Here is a 24,493-nt window from a genome sequence, read left to right on the forward strand (position 1 = left end):
AAACTGATAGACATAAGAAACTATCAAACCAATGGAAGCCTAGCTTTGGTATATGTGGAAGGGAACTGTATCAAAATTAAACAGAAGGGAAGTTCCAGAAAAAAAGAGAAGTGTAGGACAAAGATTTCATTGTTGCCATATTTTCCTTCCCAAATGGGCCGTAAAATGATTTCAGAAATAGAAGTAGAAAAACACAATATTCAAGATAACAATAGTAGAAAGAGGACAACGGGTTTTATTTTAAAGAAAAACTAAGAAGTAGGAGAGCAATTTGTAATTGGAACAACAAAAACCCCAGCCTACTTTAAAAAACCCTCAAAGTCAGACAAATCCCAGCTGAATCCTGGAGCATCTTGAAACAAAGAACAATCAATTACCTAGCAAGTATATAGCCCTAAGTGTAGAAATATTATCTGAAGCTCTCTGTTTAAGAAACAAATAGAAACCTTCACATTAGATACTCAGAGATAGCTTCTTCCTTACTTTTAACAGAAGACTAAAATTTTATTTTCTACGGACACTGGATTACAGAAGTACGCAGTGGGAAGTAAAGTAGGCCTAGATGAGGATTAAGATTCATTTCTTAAAACAGTAAGGTTAAGTGAAATGCTATGTTCTAAATGTTACCTCAACTCCTTGCTTGACAAATTTCTAGAAAGAAGGGCAGAAGACTGGAGAATTACTTTGGAAGGAAAACTGCAAATTCTGCCACAGAAATCCCAATGAAGATTTCAAACTCAGTAGCTCTACTGGGAAGTCTAGCACTTAACAATCTCTATCTAAGAATGCAGAATTTTGTCAACTTCTTCGTAGTTCCTAAATGAATATGTGAAGAAAGCCACATGTAAACAAAAATTAATAAATAGAAAAGAGAAATTGAGAAGATATGAACTCAAGTAAGAGGAAAAATACTCTAAAATCTATCACTCATCTATCTATAATAAGAAAATTGCTGCATTAATACAATAAGAATATGTTTTTAAGCAAGAACAAAAGAGCTGTCTAAAAAACTGTCAGCTACAATAAATAAAATTTATTGTAAGTGCTAAAGCTAGAAAAATTCAAAAGAGAAGAAAGAGGAACAGGAGGAGGAGAGGAAGAGAAGGTTAAAAGAAGAGAGGTAAAAGATAATGAAAGTATAAGATAAAAGAGATCCAATACTAAAATAATAGGAATTCTTGAAAAGAAAACATGGTAAAGGTACAAGAAATTTAGTAGGTTTTTCAGAACTATAGGACATGAGTTTTGAGAGTGAATCATCCTATGAATGGCCCAACACAAGTAATGAAATAAAAACCAATATTGAGACAAATTCTTGTGAAACGTTGAATCACCAGAGACATAGAGGAAATCTTAAATGTCCCACAATTGACCAAAAAATGTTTAATTATAAACAACAAAATATATTATAAATAGGGGAAATAATCAATAAATACAGTGGCCTGAGCCATTGTATTAATGATAAAATGCCTTCAAATCTCTAGACGAAAATTATTTTCAGCCTAGATTTCAAAGCTCAGCAACTATCAAAAACGTGTAAGAGTATAATAAATGCAAGCAATGTCTCAAAAACAATAACAACAACCTAATTCCTATACTGGGAAATAAGCCTTAAAAAATCTTAACTATTTCACTCTAGGGCAGGTCTCTACATGTCTGACAGAAGATCACTGTGACTTATTAATTGACTTGACAAAAGAGCATAATGAATACTTGGTAAAATTAAGATTAAACCTAGATCCCTGTAAACCTTGGTTCTCTAGACCGGATCATATTGAAACCAATATTTACTGCATATATAAAATGGAAATGATAACAGGTCTAACTCCATGATGGCTAGAAAGAGCAAATGAAAATGCACATAAATTTGTTTTTTAACCTAAAAAGTAGTTGTATAACGTTACTATCTAAAATAACTTTTCCTTAAGCCTGCTATCCCCAAACTCTTTCTCCCTTCATTTCAGCTCACTTAATGCTCATATGCTAAGAAGTGACAAATATTTGACTTTCACACAAACTATAATTTCATGTAAGTGGGCGAAAGACTTAAAGAGAAACTTCTCTGAAGAAGAAAGAAGGATGGCCAATAGACACATGAAGAAATGTTCAACATCCCTAGCCATAAAAGAAATGCAAATCAAAACAACATTGAGATATCACCTCACTCCAGTTAGAACGGCAAAAATCAAGAACTCTAACAACAACAGATGCTGGAGGGGATGTGGACAGAAAGGAACCTTACTTCATTGTTGGTGGGAATGTAAACTTGTTCAACCACTTTGGAAAGCAGTATGGAGGTTCCTCAAAAGACTTCACATAGAACTCCCCTATGACCCAGCAATCCCACTTCTGGACATTTACCCAAATGTTTACAAACAAGACCACACTAAAGCTACTAGCACAACTATGTTTATTGCAGCATTATTTACCATAGCTAAGATATGGAACCAACCCAGATGCCCCTCAGTAGATGAATGGATCAAGAAAAATGTGGTATATATACACAATGGAATTCTATGCCTCCATCAGAAAGAATGACATTGCCCCATTTGTTAGGAAATGGAAAAACTTGGAAAAAATTATATTAAGTGAAGTAAGCCAGGCCCAAAGAAACATAGGTCCCATGGTTTCCCTTATTTGTAATATCTAGTATATGTATGAGTCAAGCAGAAAAGGTAAGATAATGTGATGTCAGGAAAATGAACCCTTAGATGTGTATTTTAATGTTTTTTTCTTTCATGCATGTGTTTCTAACGCATTTATAAGATTATCTCTTTGTTGCTTTGTATGTCCCTCCCCCACAGTATAACCCCTGCTTTCACTATATTTGATGTCAGTATAACTTGTGGAGGAGATGGGGAAAAACCAGTTGTTTAAGGATACAGGTGGACCTGTTGCAACAATGAGAAGTACAAGTTGTCATGTCCAAAACGAGCTTTACAACGTCGGTGCGGGGGGGGGGGGGAACGGGGGGGGGGAAGGAGAAGGATTGGGATTGGGGAGGAGGGGGGAGGCTGGGAAGGGATATGAAGGGTAAACACAGGAGGAGGCTGCAATGCTTGGTAAGAAATGTACGCATTATCCTGCCCGTGTAATTGTAACTCCTCTGTACAGTATGTTCACAAATAAAATTAAATTAAATTAAAAAAAAGAAAAAAAACAAACTATAATTTCATGCAGTTGTAACATCTGTGATGTAATCCTGTCTTTCTGAAAAATACCTTATTTGTTCCAAGCTTGTCCAAATTCCCCTATAAATAGGAGGGACACTTAATTCTCCACACGGAGTCTGTTCAGATACTGAGCCTTTGAATTTAAGTCTCTTCCCTGTCTCTCTGCATTACTGGACCATATGAAAGCACACCCTTCTATCCTACCAATAGGAAATACTGAAACACAAATATAGGATTTTTTTTTAATACTAGTTGTATGTACCTGTAGGCTGGGTTAGTAATAGTCACATGCACAAAATCAGTAAGAAACAAAAACACAATGGTCTTATATGCTCACAAGCCTTTGAAGGTTTTTTTTTTTCTTTTTAATTTCTGCTTCAGTGTGACACACATTGTCTTAGGCCAAGAGAAGGTGGAGCTCTGCTGGCAGCTCCATTATCTATGCCTCATTGTTAGGCTGGAGAGAAGATATCATTTACTCTGCCACCTTTTGTGCTCTTGGAGAATCAGATAACCTACGTATGCTTTCTAACTAGCTGAGCAATCTGGACCCTCCAAAGATGCTGTAACTCCTTGGCACTCATGCTAAACTGTTCAGTTTTTGAAACTGTATCTTAACTACTTCACGAAGAGTGTGAAGGAACCAGCCTAGTAAAATAAGACTTGCCATTGTGTATGGGGGTTGCTGTGTTGGTCTTTCTAGAACTTTGTCAATCAGGCTCTATTTACGATCCTCTGTCTTAATATTGCCAAAGGACTATAGTAGGTTTATTGTTACAGTAACTGTCTGCAGAGGAAAGGGAACAGAGAGGTACCCAAAAACCCAAGGAGTTGCCTGCCAGCTTCATATCTCCTGACTGTCCAAACCTTCTGTTATAAACTGATTCCTGGGGAATCACTTGTATTGTTGGTGCAAATCTCAGATTAGAGACATCCCAGGAAAGCAGAAGTAAATGTGCATTTTATATAATTGGAAGAGCAAGGAGTAAAGAGAGAATTTTAAGGAAATGCGAAGTGAATCACAGCCCTCTCTGACACATTCTTAGGGGAGATAAATGAAAAGCCACACCGCGCTGGCACCTCTGCTGGGAACAGTCAAAACCAAGAACACACCATCAAGATGAGCAGTCCGATTATTACAAATAAAACTGCGTGGTTCCCTGCTTTTAATTGCATCCTAACTGTATTGTTATGCATAATTATTCATTAGTATTTTCTGCATTCTTTCTGTTATCGATAATGTCGCCTCCCCCCCCCCAACCTTGTAATGAAGCCACTTCCTTTCATCAGTCACTATTTATGTTCTGTACTTTGGTCTCCCCGTTGCAAGGGACATAATTTCATTTTTCATGGGCAGCAAGGATGAAGAGAAACAGAGGGTGCTGGAAAAGGAGACTCTTTCCCTCCCCGCCTCTCAGTGCCTGGCACCTGGTACACGAGCAAGTTGTTCTCAGAGGCATTATGTTTTTATCTGACTTTCCCAGTACTTAAGGTGTGGCATGGCTTTGAGGGAGGAGAAATGTAACCTGAAGTAAGAATTAAACCTGACTGGACCATAAAGCTGTTACAAGTCTTTACAGTGTAGCTGCCCTGTAGCAGGCTATAAAAACTCTAAGATGAAGTTATGTATGTTATTTCCCTAGAAAGAATTCTCCCCCTTCTTTTACTATTTAAAAAAAAAGTTTAATATTAAGGGAAAAACTTCCTTTGCTTCTTCTTGAAGTGATTTACCATAAAGTGCCTATGAAATATGTACTGAAAAATCTGTAAACTAGAAAGAACACGTGGTTCAAAGCACTAATCTGAAGGTCAATGTATTGAGGATTAGAGGGGTCAATTGAGATACTTAGGGTCACAGAAGAAGTAAAGGATGGATCCAGGAAAAGAAGTGAAGGCTGCCAATAACAACCAGATTCTCTCTCCTCTAGCCCAGTCTCCCTCAGTAAGATTTTCTCTGATAATGATGGAAAATAAGTTGGAAAATGACTGACAATCAATCAAGCCTGTTCTTGTCAATGACAAGAAAATGTTTTACTTGAATTGGCATGTCTCCAACAAACAAATCTGGTCTCCAAAAAGAATTTATGCATATTAGAAGCTTTATTGTTGTAATTTACTATCAATAAATTGCCTTAATCCTCATCCTAACTGTGGTAAATCACAAGTCTGTGTCATTCTGACTCACTTTCTATCATTCATTGAAAGATAACTATGTGTGAAGCATCGTGTCAGATTCCCTTGGGCTCATAAAAGCTTCCCTTTAGATCTCCTAATCTAGAAGACTGGCCTTTGTCTCTTGCAAACTCTTCTTAAAAGCATGTAGTCAACCCACTGGCTGCTCAAGAAACATCCATCCTGTCCATTGGAGGAATCCTATCCCAGTTCCCAGTTCCCTTCCTCCCTGTCACAGTCCTCATTCCAACTGGAATACCATCCCAGGCTGGCTACAGGATAAATGGTGGAATCTGAGTCAAGGTGACAACAGCTCCAGGGTCTGTTGTTCAGATCAGTTGATTTGTATTTGCAGGAATGTAGGTGGAAGGACAGCCTGGTTTTGTGTTCATCTGTTGTCTCTGGAAGATAAACATGGAGCAGGTAGGATGAAAGAAGAAGGAGCACTGCAAAGTAAAACTGACACTGAGGATAGGGACTCTTATTCAATTATCGAAAGAATTGGTGACCCATATTGTGGCGCAAGTGTAGTAGGTCAAATTAGTAGTTTTCACATCTCATCCTTTTTATGTCTTTTCATAAGACACTGAAATTCTGCCCACAAAAGGAGGCAAACATTTACCTGCCCTTTGACTTCCATCTCTTGTATGAGTCCTGTATGGTTTGGCCTTTAGGATCTGGGTGACAGCTACACTAAGCCAGTTTTAAGCTTAAGTCATAAACTATCTCATGTGAATTTTCCCAGCTTTCTCGCCCAGATGCTGTGGCCATGAAGAAAGATTACACAGAAGCTACCACTTATTCAGCCTGGACACCTGGATGAACACTCCTGGGGCCAACCCAAGGCCTGCAGAAAGCGAGGAAGCACCAAGTTAGATCCACAGCTAACCAAACAACGACAAACATGCTACAGCTCTCAGCAGAGCTCAGCCAACCTACAAGTACAAGAAAAATGCCAGTGGGATTTGATGATCACTAATGTATCAATAGCTAAATGGTAAAGAACTTGTGTTTTGTTCATGGTAGTCATGATTGCTTCTATTTCTTTGTTTGCTTGGTAGTTCATGGAGTAGGCCAAATCAAGCATAGAAACCCTTTATCCCCTAATGGCTGTTCTGTAATTGACATAGAAGATACCAAATACTCATTTCAACAACACTCTTATATGCTCAGCAAGTACTACTAGTATTCAGTTAAGGAAAAAGAGGATGCTGTAGTCTCATAGTTATGATTATTTTTCTTTTAAAAAAATCTATGAGAAGAAAATTCCTCTTTGGGAGATAGCATTCCTAAGAGGAGAAAACTTTAGTAGGAAAATGATTTTTTCTAAGTGTCCAAGTGAGCCTGTTTTCTGTGAAGTTACATCATTTCTTCCAAAGAATACACAACAAAGACACATAATAAAAGACTAGAATAAGAGAAAAGACAGAGGTGCACTGAGTTGGTATTTTTACCTCACATCACCAAAAGGATGGGAAAGACAACAATAGAAATATTAAAGTACAAAAGTATAAAATTTAGCCAGGCAATCTTAGCTGTTCAAGAGGCTGAGATCTGAGGATCACAGTTCAAAGCCAGCCCAGGCAGGAAAAGTTCGTGAGACTCTTATCTCCAATTAACCAACAGAAAACTGGAAGTGGCGCTGTGGCTCAAGAGGTAGAGCATTCGTCTTGAGCTGAAGAGCTGAGGGACAGCACCCAGGTCAAGAGTTCAAGCCCCATGACCAATAAATGAATAAATAAATTAATTAACTAATTAAATAAAATTTTACTTCTCTTGGAATAGCCTGAGTTGGTGTGACAGTTAACCATTTGATAGTAAGGAGGAGCAATCAAGGGAGTGCTGATGAAAGAGCTAGAAATGTAGCATGAAAAACACAAGTATGACAAAAGATAAAAGAAAAGACTATTTCAATAACAGGAACATGTCAATAGAATGTAATATTGATCAGCATTTCAGGACTATATAAAGCAGAAAAATATGTACTGAGTTTGTAGACATAAAAATGTGCATAAGGAAATAAATGGCACCTGAAGTTACTCGGTCTTTAAGAAGGAGACAAAGTAGACATAAAAAAAAGGCAAAAGAACAGAGCTGGTCTGTGGGAAAGTAGATCATTGATTGATTTTGTAAAAGCAGATCATTGATTAATTTTATAAAATTGTGTAAGTTCTCTGGCTTATGGTTCTTAGTAGAAATAGCAGAAAATGAGGTAAAGAAATTCAACAGAGAACAATTTACCTATGCGAGACTGTTATTTGGTCCTATTTTGTGTGTTGGGGCATAAAAAGCTATCTGAACTGGATAGAAAGATATAAATGGAGAGACCATGCAGAGAGGATCTTGCTTTGTCAGTGCTTAAGGAAATATTTCCTAGATAACTTTCATTCACCAGGTATTTTCTTGTACTTGTCTTTTATTTAACACTTAACATTAAAGTGAATCCAAATTTCATGAATAACTTTTATATGTTAGTAATATTATTATTTCCCTCATTAAACAAGAACAATGAGAGAGTTTAGAAGGGTTAAGCAACTTGCTGGAGTCACAAATTAATAAACAGCACCACTGGGATTCAATTCCCTGAGTCCGAAGTCCAAGTTGTTTTTCCCTATATCATGTTGCTTGGTTTATATGAGGAAGAACAGTCAAACAGCACAAGGAAGTGAAATCAGAGATAACTGTCAAAATGTTAAAATTTAATTAATGAACCAACTACAGGGGTACAGCCATGCTCATCTAGTGACTTGCAAATCATCTTGCTGTAATATTGACTAAGAGAGAGCAGACTGCTGAAGTCAATACTGCAAGGAAAGTGAGAGAGAAATACAGGGACCTGTAGCTGAGACCATGTGTGGGCAAAAGTCTTCCCCTTCAAACCTGCATGAGTGGTGGGCACTGTTGAAAGCACTGACAACACTGGGGTGTACTTCATTTACTCTCTTTGTCTAAGACCTTCAGAATACATCTGCTTAACTTTTACCCCAGAAACACACAATGAATATAAGCTTTTGGTACAAGGAAGACTCATTGTATACAACTCTTAACCAGTTAATAATTAAATCATTCAAGTCTTTTTCTACTCTGAATCTAACCATTACAGGGAGTATCATGTCAATTCATGTATACATTCATCCTTTGTAAGCCATACAGGATGGAGAAATAACATTCCAAGAGACCGTGCTGGAAACTCCACTATTCCCACCTTCTTCTGGCATTTCTCCATCCCACATCTGGTTCCTACTGTTTCCAGAATGAACAGACTGTTGATTGCTAAAGAATAAATGGCAATCTTACATATTATATTTCTAGACTCTAAATGTATCTTGTAAATCAATGTGTTAAGAAGCCATAATGTCCTACAGATCAGGTGTAGCTCATAACCTGTAGTCTCTGACCTGAAACTTCCTTTGTTTACATAGTAGCTGCTTTTCTGCTATCATCGTAATGGTCGTTGCAACAAAGACTTTATTGACCTTGAGGCCTAAAATATCTATTTATAGAAAAAATTTGCTGATTCTCATTATACTTGGGTTGAGACATTTTTCTCTTTCTTAGTGGTTCTCCAAAGAATAAGAAATAATAATGCATTAGTATAGACAATTATAATTCCTAATTACATTCAATAAGTACAGTATATGTTATATTTCTATATTGTTAGGGAAAAATTGGCTCATACAATTATGGAAGCTGAAAAATCCCACCATGGCCATCTACAAGCTAAATAAAGGGCCAAATGCTTTGGAACCCAGGGAGCTTATAATGTATATCTCAATCTGAGGACAAGAGACTACTGTCCCAACTTAAACAGGCAGAGTGAATTCAGTCTTCCTCTACCGCTTTGTTCAATTCAGTCCCACAACAGTCTGGAAAATGCCTGCCCATTGGGGGTTGGGCAATGCGCTTTCCTGAATTTATCAGTTCAAATCAAATGCTAAACACATTCAGAATTATATTCCCAGATGCACTCAGAAATAAGAACATTTAGCACAATATCTTGGCAGCCTGTAGGCTAGTCAAGTTGACCCAAGAAAGGAACCAATATCCTCTCACAATAAATGGAATGAGATAGATTCTTGGTCCTGGTAACTTTGGCATACAGTTACCTTTAATTCTGCGGGGGCATAGAATTCGATGATTTGCTTGGATGATTAAATTCAATCATTAATTCTTTATCTCAATTCAGTATGGTAATTCCAACTTTGAGGCCTTATTACAGTATCTTAGATATTTTCATTTATTTTGGTTCTTTGTGTTCCTGAATTCAAGTGTGTGTGGTGTGTGTGTGTGTGGTGTGTGTGTGTGTGTGTGTGTGTGTGTGTGTGTGTGTGTGTGTGTGTGTGTGTGTGTGTGTGTGTGTGTATCTCCATGTGGTAGAATGGAATAATTGAACTTGGTAATGAGGTAAATTATTATCCAGTTACTTAAATTTCCTGAGCCTCATTTCATTCCTTTATCTATTTCAGGAAGGTCTATTGGATAACATATAGGAAATTAGATAGCATGGAATTTGCTTTACTCGGGTTTTAATTAGCACTTATTCTTTATTCACCTTGATTCTCATCCCCTTCCCCCCAAAAATCATTTTGGAACAACTTTAAGGTATTCATAGTGCATCATCCAATAAATATATCACAAAACTAATCAGAACTTCATATTAAAAATATTTGTTAGCAAATGGAAAGAATTAAATATTAGTAAGTATATAGTATATAGATAATCACCACAGAATACCTTTGTGCATTTGACAACGTCTGTAGACAGACTGAAAGCTAGACTCATAGGGATCAAAGTTAGTCAGCTACTTGTCTTCACTGAGACATCACTGAAATGAGTCCCTTATGTGCATGGTTGGAGAAAAGTCATTAGAAACTCCTGGGGGGGGGCGCTCAAAATTAGCAACTGAGAACCAACATTTATAGGCAACTCTTTCAATTTTTCTAGTGGATAAACAATGAAAGTGGAGACTTGGAAGGGGAAAATAGTGTTTTCCATGGGGGGGGGAGGGAGCAAAATTTCTGGCTTAAGAAATTCACTTCTGGGTGGGGAAGGTGGTTCAGTGGTAGAGTGCTTACCTTGCATGCATGAGGCCCTGGGTTCAATTCCTCAGCACCACATAAGCAGAAAAAGCGCTGTGTGTGGCTCCAGTGGTAGAGCACTAGCCTTGAGCTGAAGAGCTGAGGGACAGTGCCCAGCCCAGAGTTCAGGCCCCATGACCGGCAAAAAAAAAAGAAAAAGAAAAAGAAAAGAAATTCAATTCTGTAACAGGCTCTGCAGTTTGAAGAAAAGCACAAATTATAAGATTAGTATGCCAATTTACCCAATGTTAACCCAGACAAATTACTCCCAGTATATCAAAAGGTTACACACATACATTTTTAAAAAGTCTCACTAAACAAGACTTAAGCTAATGAAAGACTCAAGCCCTTGCTATTGGCTGTGGCTTTCAGAGTGTAGTAACAAGGTGGAAGCATTCACCTACACTGATTGGTAAAACCGAAGAGCAGCATCACCCCATGATAGCACCCTCCAAGGTTGGATAGGGCTCCTGAGGGGTTGGCTTTCTATCTGTGGTTACATTTTCTCAACCTTCCTTCCTTGAAAATCTTCCTCCTCTCACCTTCCTTCCTCAGTGGCTTCTAGGTTGTTAGATCCTTCTCCCTTCTGAAGGAGACATTGCAACCATAAGATTAGCTGGTTGAGGTTACATTTTCACTTTCTGGACAAATCTAAAGTTGAAGCTCCGTGACTTTGCACAGGTCACATACTGAACTCCAAAGCCTGGAATGATTGCTAACCAGGCAAGGTGGGTAGTAAAATTGCCATCTAGACCTCATGCTTAGCAAAATGTAGAGTTCCTCAGGCACAAAGATTGCAGTTCCCCAAAAGGATCTTTGAGTCAATCAGACTCCACAGTTCCTGTGTTGTACTACAGCTGATGTGAAAGACCAACGCACATATTCATACTAACAGGATATTTACAAAATCCATGATGGGAAGAAAGGATTTCATAGTTGGTGGCATGATACAAATGGCAGGTGTACTACACAATCATTTAAACATATTCTTTCAATGCATTCATTTCTCAAGTTATCTTGACAAATCACACTCAGCAGATTTAAGCAGGAAAAAAATAATTTACCAAGATTGATACTGCTCGTAATTCAGATTCTCTGAGATGTACCACCCATGAAGGCACATAGTCTATAAACTATGTTCACATGAACTAATGACCTTATACCTTAGACACAGAGCAAATCACATTAATGAATAACAACAACAAAACAGCAAAAGGAAATGTCTTAGGATCATGCAGCGGAAGATCTCCATTTGGATGAAGAGGAATTGCTTTTTGGCATATCAGGCACAGCTTACGTGTGTCTCTGTAGCGTGGTGCTGCTTGACCAAGGAAGAACTCAGCCCTGTATTTTCTTCCTCCCTCAGCTATTAACTCAAACAAGGAAGTTGAACCTGTACATGAACATTTTAAACAAGACTCATTTCCTAACTGTTCAGAGGCAATTTTTTTGGGTCTGGTCTCATTTTCTTTGGGAGCTCTCTCATTTCTTCTTAACATATTTCCCTTTAATCCTTTTTATTTTTAGTTTCAATGCCTTAATTTTTTCCTACTTAGTGATTAACTCCTACTAATCCTTAGTTTTATCTGTTTTTACATTTAAACTTTTTATCTCATGGGCTTAAGTATTTTATCTGATTCTTTAATCATCTATAGTTTTACCATTTTAATGATCCACACTTTTATCTTTTATTTTAAAACTCATTGACTTAATCATATTTCCATGTTTTATTCTACTGGAATATTAATTATATCACTTTCATTTTAGTCTCTTTCTTTTATTGCCCAGTTTTGTTTTTAATTCTTTCTCTAAATCTCTAATGCTTTGACTTTCTCATTCTCCTTTAAAAAAATACCTTTTTATAATGATTGGCCACCCTCCTGACAAAGTCATAACAGTGAGAATAATGATAAGGAAATGGCTAATAGAGATTGAGTATCCCTTAACCAAAATGCTTTAGAATTGAGGATTTTTAAAAGTATCTACATATGCAGATATGATATATATCATCATAAGATAATGGATATTAAACCTATATTTTTAACATGAAATTAATTTAGGTTCCTTTCCCTGACACAAATACAATAAAAGAAACATTTTACTGCATTTCAAAGCCTATGTTTTGACCGTGCCATCAGATATGGAATTTTCCACTTGCAGCATCATGCTGACACTAAAAAAGTTTCAGGTTTTGACATATTTCCAGATTTTAGTGTTTTGGATGAGAAAGGCTCACCCTATAATAATAACAGCAGAGGCAAAAGTTGAAGCTCTTTCTCTACCTAATTCTTTGGCCTCCTGTCTGTTCCCCTAAAAGAATTCGTAAATCCTTTTAAAGGTTAGCTTTCTCCTTCTTCTCCCATCCCTCCCCCCAAATCCTCACTTTTGGATATTTTGGTAAATCCTTAACCAGTATTGCCAAGATGACTAATTCCACTATACAAAGAACGATTCATTTATTGAGAACTGACACCATGTTGGCTTGGGTATTTTGTTGGCATACACAGACAGGAGTCAATGGCTGGTAAGAGAACTTTCCTGAAAGGCTTCCACTAGACAATAATTGGACTTACCAACAGTTGGCGAGCGCTAAAGCTTCCTATCACCACACATGGAAAGACATGGAGTAGAAAATCACAGCTGAGTCTCTGCTCTTGCTTGAACACTAGATTTCCTTGGAAATAGTGGTGTCTACCTCAGTGACTTTAGGGGAGTTGATGTTTTTAAAGTCCTTTAAAACATGGCCTGACAAATAGTTCATTAAATGTGTGCAGGTCTATGTCAACTGTAGGTCTATGTTTACTGCTACCCTAGAAGAATTCTCTTGTGATTCAGTTAACCCAAGTCCTAGTCTTCTCTCACGGTAAGGACCAAAACAAATTTAATTGAGGGAAGAGTTATTCAACAGGGATTTGTTATTGTTATTCATTTTGGGTTTTTTTTAATAGTCTTAAAGGATTTTCTAGACAACTTTCTTAGCTCCCAAGAGCTTATCAATTTAAATTATCTATCTATTTGTGCACAGGTCAGTACCTAAGATGGGTTTCTGCATGGATTTTCTCAGCTCCTTAAGAGACAGGTAATTAGAAAAAAAATAGTAAATCTGAAGAAAGAATTGATGGCTGTGTGTCTGTTTCAGAGGAATGGTAGCTTATACTAATGAGTTGAATGTGCTCCATCAAGTTCCCTTCTGGGTATATTTTTGGTGCCTCACCCAGAAGAATGTCCTCTCTATAAGGCCATTGTCACATTCCTCAACCTTTAATAGCAGATCCCTCTACCTTTTTACATGAAAGACTCTTCAGGGTTTCTCAAGCATTCTCCAGCATTTAGGATGCAATCTCCCTTAACTAATTCACCAATAAAACCTGCCACAGCATCAAGGCCTTGATCTTAAAATATGTGGAGGCTTCATTTTCAGAAAGTTCCTGCGTTTTTTTGTTTGTGTGTGTGTGTGTGTGTGTGTGTGTGTGTGTGTGTGTGTGTGTGTGTGTGGTCAGAACTAGGTTAATTTTCTCCAATTAAGGGAGTAGTTTTAACTGGTGATAATCTACCCAACAATATTAACTGTCATAGGTCTCAAGATTTCATCAATTGACCTGAACATTTTTTTCTCAAGAGCAGTATTGTTTATTCAACTATTCTTCATGAAAAAAATATGAAAGGATTTTGTTTCCATCCAAGAGGTGGTAAAAGAGAAAGCCAGAACAATGGGGGGCGGGGGAGACAGGGGGAATGGGGCTTGTCACAAAGAAAGCAAACAAGAAAACTCTGAGGGAAACCTATTGCCTTGATTCAAACACCTGCTATAAATGAATCTCCATAAAGACAGTAATCTTGCCAGGCATTGGTGGCTCACGCCTATAATCCTAGTTAATCAGGAGGTTGAGATCTGAGGATTGCAGTTCAAAGCCAGCCAGGCAGGAAAGTCCATGAGACTATTATCTCCAATAAACCAGAAGTGGTGCTATGGCTCAAATGGTAGAGCACTAGCCTTGAGTTGAAGAGCTGAGGGACAGTGCCCAGGCCCCACAACAGACAAAAAAAGAAAGACTAATCTTTGACAATTTTCCTCACCTTGAACTGTGAGGATTGTGAGTTCAAGGCCAGTCTGAGCTAGATAATAAGCTGTTTCCTCAAAGCATCAAAATTAAATAAAAGAAAGGGAGGAAGGGAGCAAGTTAGGAAGGAAGGAAGGAAGGAAGGAAGGAAGGAAGGAAGGAAGGAAGGAAGGAAGGAAGGAAGGAAGGAAGGAAGGATGGAAGGAAGGAACGAACGAATGAAGGGAGGGAGGTGGGTGGGAGGGAGGGAGAGAGAAAGGGAAAGGGAGGGAGAAGAAAAGGGAAGAAGAGGGGAGGACTGCATAGGAGAGGGGGAAGGAAAGGTAGGAAGAAAAGAAAATGAATGAATATGTAGAAATTCTTAGTGTTTGTTTTGAAATAGTTTGTTGGAATATAAATTCCACCTAATCAAAACCAAAATGTGGTTGAATTCACTATGTTCACAAAGTTCTCTGTGAGTTGGGGGAATTCTTGAGGAACTAGAGACTAAATGGTACAAAGTAGGGCGGCTGATCCCTCAAATGAAATAAAACCATGAAAGCGGGAACCCTCAGCTTGCACCACATATGAGAAATAAAAGTCCGAAGTTCTATGTGGAAAAGATGCAGACAGTCTGGGATCTCCATGGGATGAAGAATGAGTCATGAAGAATGAGTCTTAAAGCTGATCATCTCCAGATACTAAGAGATCTGAAGGGCTCACTTTATATCCAGGTTCTACCTGTGGATTTCCCATCACATGCAGACTTTGCAAAAATACTGAGAAAAATGTGTACACACACACACACACACACACACACACACACACACACACACACACACACACACACACAGAGGCCTGTGCAAACATGCAAGATGGTGAGGCATGTGTACCACTTGTGAGGGAAGTAGAAGTACCACCTCACATCAAGTTGTGGCTCTGCAGTCCTGGCTCAAGCTGACACGTTGCTCATCTGTGTTGAGATCTCTCAGAAGTATTAACAACACTCTGTCTGCTACTTTGTTTGCCCATGAACTGCTGTCCAAGAACTATTCCAACACACCTCTGCACCTACAAATTCTACCCAGACCGTAGATCATGCCCCATTTCTGCCACTAATTCACCCACGACCTCCTGTCTTTCTACCAAGAATAAAGCCTGACTCTGCTGTTACTACCCAAAGCCCTACTTCTTTTATTTCATTGTCTCTGATGTGGAGCCCTCTGAAGTTTGCCCTTTAGAAGAGGGAGCAAGACTGAAGATTCCTTTGGGCACTGAGGACACTGTTCTGATTGGACGCTCAGCAGTCTAGCTTCAAGTCCAGTTTTACAAAGCTTTAATGTGTTTCTATAGCTCTTTCTTTTCCAGGGCACAAAAGCTTTCTTCCAAAGGCACATAGACAAGGTAAACTGTGTATTTTTCTTGATACACAATCTATCTGTAATAAGAGTATTAGCCAGACACTGTTCATGTACAACACAAATTGCATTTTACTCCAGCTTATTTTTATAGCCTTATTCTCTTTGTTGAGTTTCTTCCCCACTCACTTACCTACAAGTTTATTTTATCTAGCCATAGTGAATATATTTTTAAAGCATTGTCTAGTTTTCCTTAAAAAATATATGGATTATAATTAATGAAGCAAATATGGACAGGCATGTGCTTCTACCAAGTGGGGCCAGGTAATTCCATGAATTGCAAGGGGACTTCAGAGCATTGTCTTTGCTCCAGCTGTATCATAGATTCATCCTATAGACTTGACTAAGTTGTTTCCTGAACCTCTGTTTTCATTTACTTTGGCATAAAAGGGTATCATAGCAGTTAACCTATCTCTGGGGTGCGTTCAGGTATAATGAATGAACGTGTATAATGCCTTCAGAGAGCCTCACGTGAGATGCACTGTTACTGCGCATTATTAGTGCTCTTATTACACAGCCACCTTGGGATCCTCCACCTTTAAGCTGACTTGAGACAGGAAGTCTCAGAAATAATAAGAACCCTTCTCCCAGTGTGCTTTTCTGCTCTAAGCCTCCAAGACCTCAAAGAGATTAACTTATTAATGTAAAAAGCTCAGCCAGAGATGAATGGGAAGGACCACTAAATATTTCTTGTTTCCAGGAGGGAAACATTTACTGTGAACACCCACCCATGGCCTGGTTCATGTTAGTGAGACACAAACTCTGTCTCATTGTTGCTACCACAGAGACAGATCCTAGGGTGGCGCTGCTGGGTTGGGTTCCAATCTGATATTACTTGCGAATCACACCAAATTAATATATTAAGAAGCCTAATGGTGGTCACATATTTTTATTTAGTCGTAACTTGTCTATGGAAATTAGATAAAGAAAACATCTCATTTTCAAAAATCTGTTCTTCTGGGGTGCGGGGTGGGTGGGCGGGTAGGACAGCCGGTTCTATTTTTTTCATTGCTGTTCTTTTTGGATTTTGTCAACTGACTACATAAGACACCTACATTTCTAGTTTTCTGGGTGGTTGATTAAGTTTCAAATGGCATGTTGGTGCTAAATGGGCACCATTTCATCATGAAACTTTCAAGCTGTGATTCTGTTAATACCTTTTTAAAAAAATCATCGGCTAAGAACTTCAGGGTGTTTGCCTAAAGACTCATCATTTGAAGGCTGAGGAAGACCTTCATTAGAACAATGCTAGAAAATTGGCCTACCTAAAAGTAATTCAACTTACTTCTTAAACTATTCTGTAAGTCAGACAGCCTTTCCCTAAACAATTAGTCTGTATTCAAAAGCAATTGAATTGAACATCAGCAATCCTTGAAATGATGCAATCTTTGATACCTGGTATGATGCACCAAGTCTAATTCACAGGTAATAATGCTCTTTTAACTCTTCCATCATAAAGTCTCTTTGAATCAAGCTCCAAATAGACCTGGTTGTACTGAAGGCTTCAAAAAAATAATTCGTATTACCCAAGTTGCTAGCAAGGTTGAACCTTTTTCAACCTTAAATTTCCTCCAACATTTTTACAAGTTATTTTTAAAGTCAACTTCATAATTCCACAAGAAAAAAATACTGGCATCCTATATTGAGATGGTGGGGATTTTACTGAGTGGTGTGCTCACACAAATATGTATTGGAAATAGAATGAGCCCCTGGGCTCTCTGTCACTTGATTAAACCTTGGGCGTTTAACTGACATCATTTTTTGGCATTTGAATTTCTTCTCTCACTCTTTAACCAATGGGTAATGGAAATACAGCTGTCAGCTTCAAATTATCCAAATGTAAGGAATCCAAATCCTCATAACCCTCCCTTTTCCAGTCAAGCTCAATCCAGCCCTACATAGCCCCAATGCCTCTTTTTTAAGCTAATGGGAAAGGAGCCTAGGCAATCTTCATGTCAGACATTTAGCTTAGTCTTAGGCCATTTGCAGTGACCAATGTCTCATGCTTCACGTGAAGGCAGAAAGAGATGGTAATTTGCCTGAGCTGGTTTGCAATGATGTATGTAATGGAAACATTCCTTCTGGACACCTGCAGCAACTAGCTCAGGCTTTGAAGCATGAGATTTTGATTTCTCCAGTTTAGCATGCAGTCTTACAAATATTAGTATTGATCATAAAATTATCCCGTCTTCTTAAAATGCAGCTATGCTATTTGATTAAAGGGCTTTCTATTGCCATAAAGTTCAGATTGATTACCCCTTGGTGCAGAATTTTCTTTCCACTTGTTTTTTTTTCCCCACCCCCCAAATGTCTGCCATGAATTGCCTTGAGCAAATTTCTAGTCCTGTGTCAGGGCTGAGTTGGAGAAGGAATTGGTGGGTGCAGTTTATTCTCAGATTAGTGCGAGACTACACTGTTACCTCCAGGAAAATACTAGCTGTGCTAGAGAAAAGTGAATCTGCCTTTCACCAGGCTCAGGGACCCTACATGTGGTCAGAGAAGACGGGGAGGGGAAATATGTTGGGATATAACTTGGTTTCATCTCTCATTCATTTGCTGACCTCACTCAGATCTTTCTGGGTACTTCCCTTGTACTATTCCCTTCTCCTAGGTCAAAGAATCAATTCACCCAGTTATCTACGTAGAGCAGCAGGGAACCACCATGGCTTGCCAGGACCCATTGGGAGCATTTGTGTAACAAATCAGTTCAAGCCATGACTCAAAGCTTTCTTTCAGCCCAAAGAAAAATTATTGAGAAATGGATTGAATTTTCCCAGGTATTTAGCCTCCACTTAGTGGCATCCAAAGCAAAGCCTTCCAGACTATTTTTAAAAATAGATCTCTCATTGAAAGGCTTAGGATAATTTCCCTAGTAATTTAATTCCAAAGATAGGACATTCCCGAGAATATTTTGAAAGTCAGTTTTTAGCATCAATTATTTGGGTAAGTTTATCAGGCTTTTTTCTCCTCCTTTCCTACTTTAGATTTGGACTGAAGAAATCCTGTGGAAGCTTACCCTCAAAAAAAAATTCAGAGCCAGCCATCAATCATCATTTCGGTGTGTTTGATTTCAGAGAAGACTGGGAGAGAATAACTTACCATTAGTCTTCATGTTAGCATATGTCAACACTGGCAGCAGTTGCTACCTATGCTATCAGTAGTTCAACAGATAGATCTGGTAAAAATATTTTTTCCCCATGTTTGGAACACTGAAAAATTGTTTTTCATTTGTGGCTATAGATCTTAGTTGATGGGCCTTGTATTGCTTTCTATAAAAAACAAAAACAAAAAAAGAAGTAGTTAGCAATAATCAATGTAGTTTTCAACCCCAGTGTTTTTATTTATCCTAGAGATCAATATTCCTATAGAAGCCTTCTCTTCCATCAAGACACTAGAAAGAACATTCTGTCCATCATCTTAACTATATCCACTTCTTGCCACCAAATGATTAAATAACTTGGGCATGTGTGAATTTGTTTGGGGCATCCTTAAAGTAGGCTAATTCCGTTCCAGTTGAATGTCTTTGATTATACGGTACTCAGACAAAAGTAGATTACAAAACACTAGAAACTATTCAAATGTCTTTGTGTTAATTAAATCGCCAGAAATTTTATCATGAGACCATAATGATTTCAAGGCCCTAGCAGAATGTGGTTCCCTTTAAAGGAACAAGGATGGAATTCATGCATCCCTTTGGCTGACTTAGCAGAACCGCTACCTATCAGCCTGGCTGCTCAGGCCTCTGGGATCTGGGTAAAGCAACCTTTGGGTACTAAATGGATGGAGCTCCAGTCATGGAGCTTGAACTCTGGGCCTGAGCTCTGTTCCTCAGCTCTTCAGCTCAAGGCCACTTCGGTTTTTCTGGCAGTTTATAGGAGAAAAGAGTCTCATGGACTTTCCTGCCCAGCCTGGCTTTCAACAGTGATCCTTAAATCTCAGCCTCCTTAGTAGCTAGAATTACAAGCGTGAGCCACCAGCGCCCAGCTGAACAGAGCTTTTACAAGAGATTCCAAACTTGTGGGCCATATTTCAGACCTTGTCTCTGCTCATATCAGGGCAAGTCTTTCTACCCTATGGAAATTTCAAAGCCCAGACCTTCTGTTCGCTATTAGGAATGCAATTTATTTCATCACCTGAAGAGTGGCTGAGGACCCATTTCACACACATTTCACAAAACATTTTCAGAAATATATTTTAAGGACTTTTCTCTTGGTTCTAATCCCCAGACTTTCTTTTCCATTTTTTTGGAACTTGATAGAAAATGTTCCACGAATTCTTCTCTCTCGTGTGAACTGGGAGGAGAAAAATAAAGAACAACCTCTGGGAGAGAATTTTCCCCCTAGCTTGGCTTTGAATGTGGGAACTTCATAATACAATGTGAGAATGAACAATGTGAGATTGTTGGTGTGGTGATAGCGTCCAGGCCCTTTGAAAACCCCTGAATTTTATGAAAGAGGCTGGACAGCTGCTAGAAATGGGTCTCTCTGGAGGTTTGTATTTTCAGTCAATTGTCTCTTCCAATAAGTTATCCAAAGTTAAGAAATGGATTTCTCTCAACATTGCAAGAAATTTTCTTGCTTGGACTGAAAGAAACTTTCTACACTTGAAATGTGAAGCCAGGTGCGACTCTCACATTTCTCTTAGAATCCGACACTACCCAGTTTAACTCGGAGATTTGACAAACCTCCTTATGAACCTTGGGAAATTTCACGCTAGGGCTGAACCGGAAATGAGGTACATTCTGCTAAAGTATCAGATTTCCTTCTGGACAGCTTGCCAGGCTCTCTCCTTAGGTTGTAATAATTGTTTCCTGTCTCAAGATGAGGGAGATTAACTGGACTCGTATACGACCAAATAAAATGTTTCCAAGGAAAAGGAACTCCACCAAATACACCATGAAAGAAGTCAGGCCCTCCGCATCAAGTCATTTCATCTCCACTCACGATTTAAACAACACTTTGTTTTGGTATAGATGATGCTCTATGGGAAGCAAAAGCACAAGGTGGGAATGGTGACACATGTTTATAATCCCAGCCCTTGACTAGCTGAGACCAGAGGAATGTGAGAATGAGGCCAGCCTGGACCACATAGCAAGATGAAAACCAGCTCAGTCTGCTGATGCAGACTTTGTCTCAAGAAAGGCCAAAAGATAGGAAAGGCAAGACAAGGAAAGAAAAGAGGAGGGGAAAAAGGAGGAAAAGAGAAAAGGGGAGAGGGAAGAAGATAAAAGAGGAGGGGAGGGAAAGAGAAAAGGGGGTGGGAGAGGAGAGGACAGGGGGAAAAGGAAGTAAAAAGTAAAATTATCACCATCTATAATGATCATAACAATAAGGACTTACAAGGATGGCTTCAGAGAATAGAAACAAAGAATTTCCCAAGATGCTCTTGGACTCATACATTTCTTGGTGTATTCACTCACCCATTATGCAGAAGAGGAAAATCAAAGACATGTGCAGCTTGAGACACTGTACAAATTCATACATCGAGGCAAGTAATTTTGTGTCATTTACTTTCCTTTTTCCCCCAAATGAATGAGGTCATTCTGTGCTTAAATAAACGAGACTTCTTTCATAACTGTATGCAAAAACCAGGCCTCCTCAACCTTGATACTATTGACATTTTGAGCTGGATGACTCTTTGTTCCTGGGCTCTGTCCTGAGCATAGAAGGATTTTTTAGCAGTGTCCTTGTCTTCTCTCTTTGAGATACTGTAGCATTCATGCCAGTTATGACAATCAAAACATACTGCCAAATCTCTCCCACGAAGCTAAATAGCTCTCAGTTGAGAAATGTTTGTTTAAATCTCGCATCTTATGTATCCAAACACCTCTAAATTCTGCAAATTCTGCAATTTACATATCAAGAATATTGTGTGTGTGTGTGTGTGTGTGTGTGTGTGTGTGTGTGGTCTACGATTGCTAAATGACTACAAGGACCAGGAACATCTAAAAATAATTACAGAACTTATGAGTTAGAAAAGACCCTAGTGAGGAGAAAGGGTTATAACAATCTAAACAGCAATTACGCCAAAATTAACTCTAATGTGCAAACCCACTAATGATAAAACAATATGTGTCCTAATAAATATAAATACCAACTTCTTCTGAAATTCTTGAAGAGCCAGCATGGGAAAATGGTTACTAATTTCTTCAGGGAAAAAAAATCACTGAAGTTGCATTGACCTACAGAGTAGGCACTAGCCAACTGTATTAAGTTTAAATTTAAATGAAGTACAATTAAAGAGAATATAAAATTGAGTTCATTGAGTCACTCGTGCTCAAAGCCATATGTAACCAGAAGTTACTATGTTGGGCCCTGCAGATAAAGGACATTTTTATCGTGAAAAAAAATATCTTGACTGCCCAGTGCTATTTGAAGCACAGAGCAATACTAGAAATTACAGAGAGATAAGTTTCAATTTAATGTAAAACAGCAAGATTAAAAATAGAACTTTGCAACAGTTATCTCCTCAAATAAAGTTTAGGCAGAGGCCAAGAAGGATTCTTGCTGGAAAGGCTTCTGAACTGGACGAACTGGAGTCTCTAACCTTAGACTCAAAAGAGGCTATGCATGAGATTTTTTTTAATGATTTTTATGCAGTACATTTTTATACTTTTTAAGCACAACCCCATAAAATTAGAAGAAACATTCATACTTTCAAACTGGGACATTTAAAATATCATGTAACTTTGAGATCAAAACAAGATTTATAAAATGAAGAGTGCTTATTTAAAATTTTCCTCTGTAGTAAGATCTTCCATGCCTTATCTGACTTGAAGAAAAAGAAGCTTATATCATTATATCAATATTCTACAATGAATTCTAGTTGCTGATAAAAGAATTCTTGGTCATATGTGTTTTGGTACATATAATATCCCAAATCAAGATTTGGTCCTAGGCTGTACATGATGAACCAAACCTATAATCTCAGCATTCAGGAGGTATAATCAGGAGGGTTATGAGTTAGAAGCCAGCCTAGGCTATATAGGGAGACATTGTTTTGTGGGTTTTTTTTTAAAGGTATAGCACATAGTATGTTTGGAGGTTAATTACTGGAGTGGCCTAATTACTGGTGAAATGGTCACTATCAGAATTGAGCATGCCAGTGAGTGCTAGCATTTATTAGTGGACAGTGGTAAAGAATAGGCCAGACAACCTTACTCATGAAGAACATTGAACATTGGTATGCATTTATCAGAACTTGACATTTTTACTAGGGAAGCTCACAGATAAATTTTCCCTAAAAGGAGGACAGCAGGCTGCTACTTTCTCAGAGAATCTTTGAGCCCTGTGGTGCTCTGATCCCCAGAAAGAGAATCACAGAGGAATGGGGCTAGTCTTTCCTTGATCTTTTTGCTGTCATTCTTTGCTGAGTTGCTGGAGTGCTGGAGCAGATCATAGATTTCTCTGTGCCGTGGTTTTACTATCTACAAAGTATAAATTGACTTATTACCCATCACACAGCAATACTGTGAAATATGGGACCCTAGTAAAAAGTGGGCATTTGGGAGAAGAAGAAAAAAAAAGACATCTGATTAATAGGAGAAAGAGACCACCTAAAATTAGATAGAGGATTTTTTACCTTTGAGACTTGCATATTGCTCACTCTGCAGGCACCCAGACTCTGTCATGGACAAATATATTCACATATAAATTCCTTAGAGAATATAGTTTTAAGTTCTACAATCCTCCTAAAGTTCTAAAGTTGCGGTGTGAATTTTTAAAATAATTTAGTCAAGCTAAGTGATTTTCTGCATATACGCCAGAAAGGAATATGTGAAGGGATGGCTAAGACAAAATGAAAGATAAGGATGAGCAGTTGTTAGAAGATGTAAAGAGATAAATCATTCTCTTATAACCTGAACCACTGAAGCAAGGCTGGGAGCGTGGGTCAAGTGGTTGAGTGATAACTTAGCATGTGCAAAGACATAGGTTCAATCCTCAGTACTGCAAAGGAAATATATATATATATATATATATATACATATATATATATACATATATAAATCAGTGTCATCTCCTAGGCATCAAGCAAGTACATCCCCTCCAACTTAGGGTAGGGTTATGGTACTGAGTGGCACTGAATGAAACCACATGAGAAATGTCTTACATGTGGATGAAATAATACAATAATAGGAAAATTTCTCAAGAAACATCTAGTTCAACCACTTCACTTTAGATAAAAGATACTATGCTCGGTGATACATCCAACCCCATGGGGAAATTAGTGTGATGGAACTGGGGCTCACACTCCAACAACCCTCCACTCACTTTTTTTTATGTTATTGTAAAGATGCTGTACAGAGGGACTAAAGTTACCTGAGTAAGGCAACTAGTACTTTACTTGTCAATCGCTACCCCTTCCTTTGTTGTTGTCCCACTATCCCTTCCTCCCCACACCTCCCACACTCCTTCCCACCCAACCCCATTACCCACTTTTTGTGGGACCTATTTGATTTTGGTACTGTGTACAGTAATCATGGAAGTGCTAGGTCTGAGAGAAAATTTCAGCCTTGTCAGATGGTCAAAAGTGAGCAGGGGCAACAAAGGAATGGAAAAGAAAAAGTAAGAAAAGTATTCAGCGGCTGGTGCACTGCTCATTTGTTGTAGTCA

Source organism: Dipodomys merriami, unplaced genomic scaffold (genome assembly GCF_024711535.1).
Source record: "Dipodomys merriami isolate MVZ:Mamm:240054 unplaced genomic scaffold, mDipMer1.0.p SCAF_8, whole genome shotgun sequence".
Lineage (NCBI taxonomy): Eukaryota > Metazoa > Chordata > Mammalia > Rodentia > Heteromyidae > Dipodomys > Dipodomys merriami.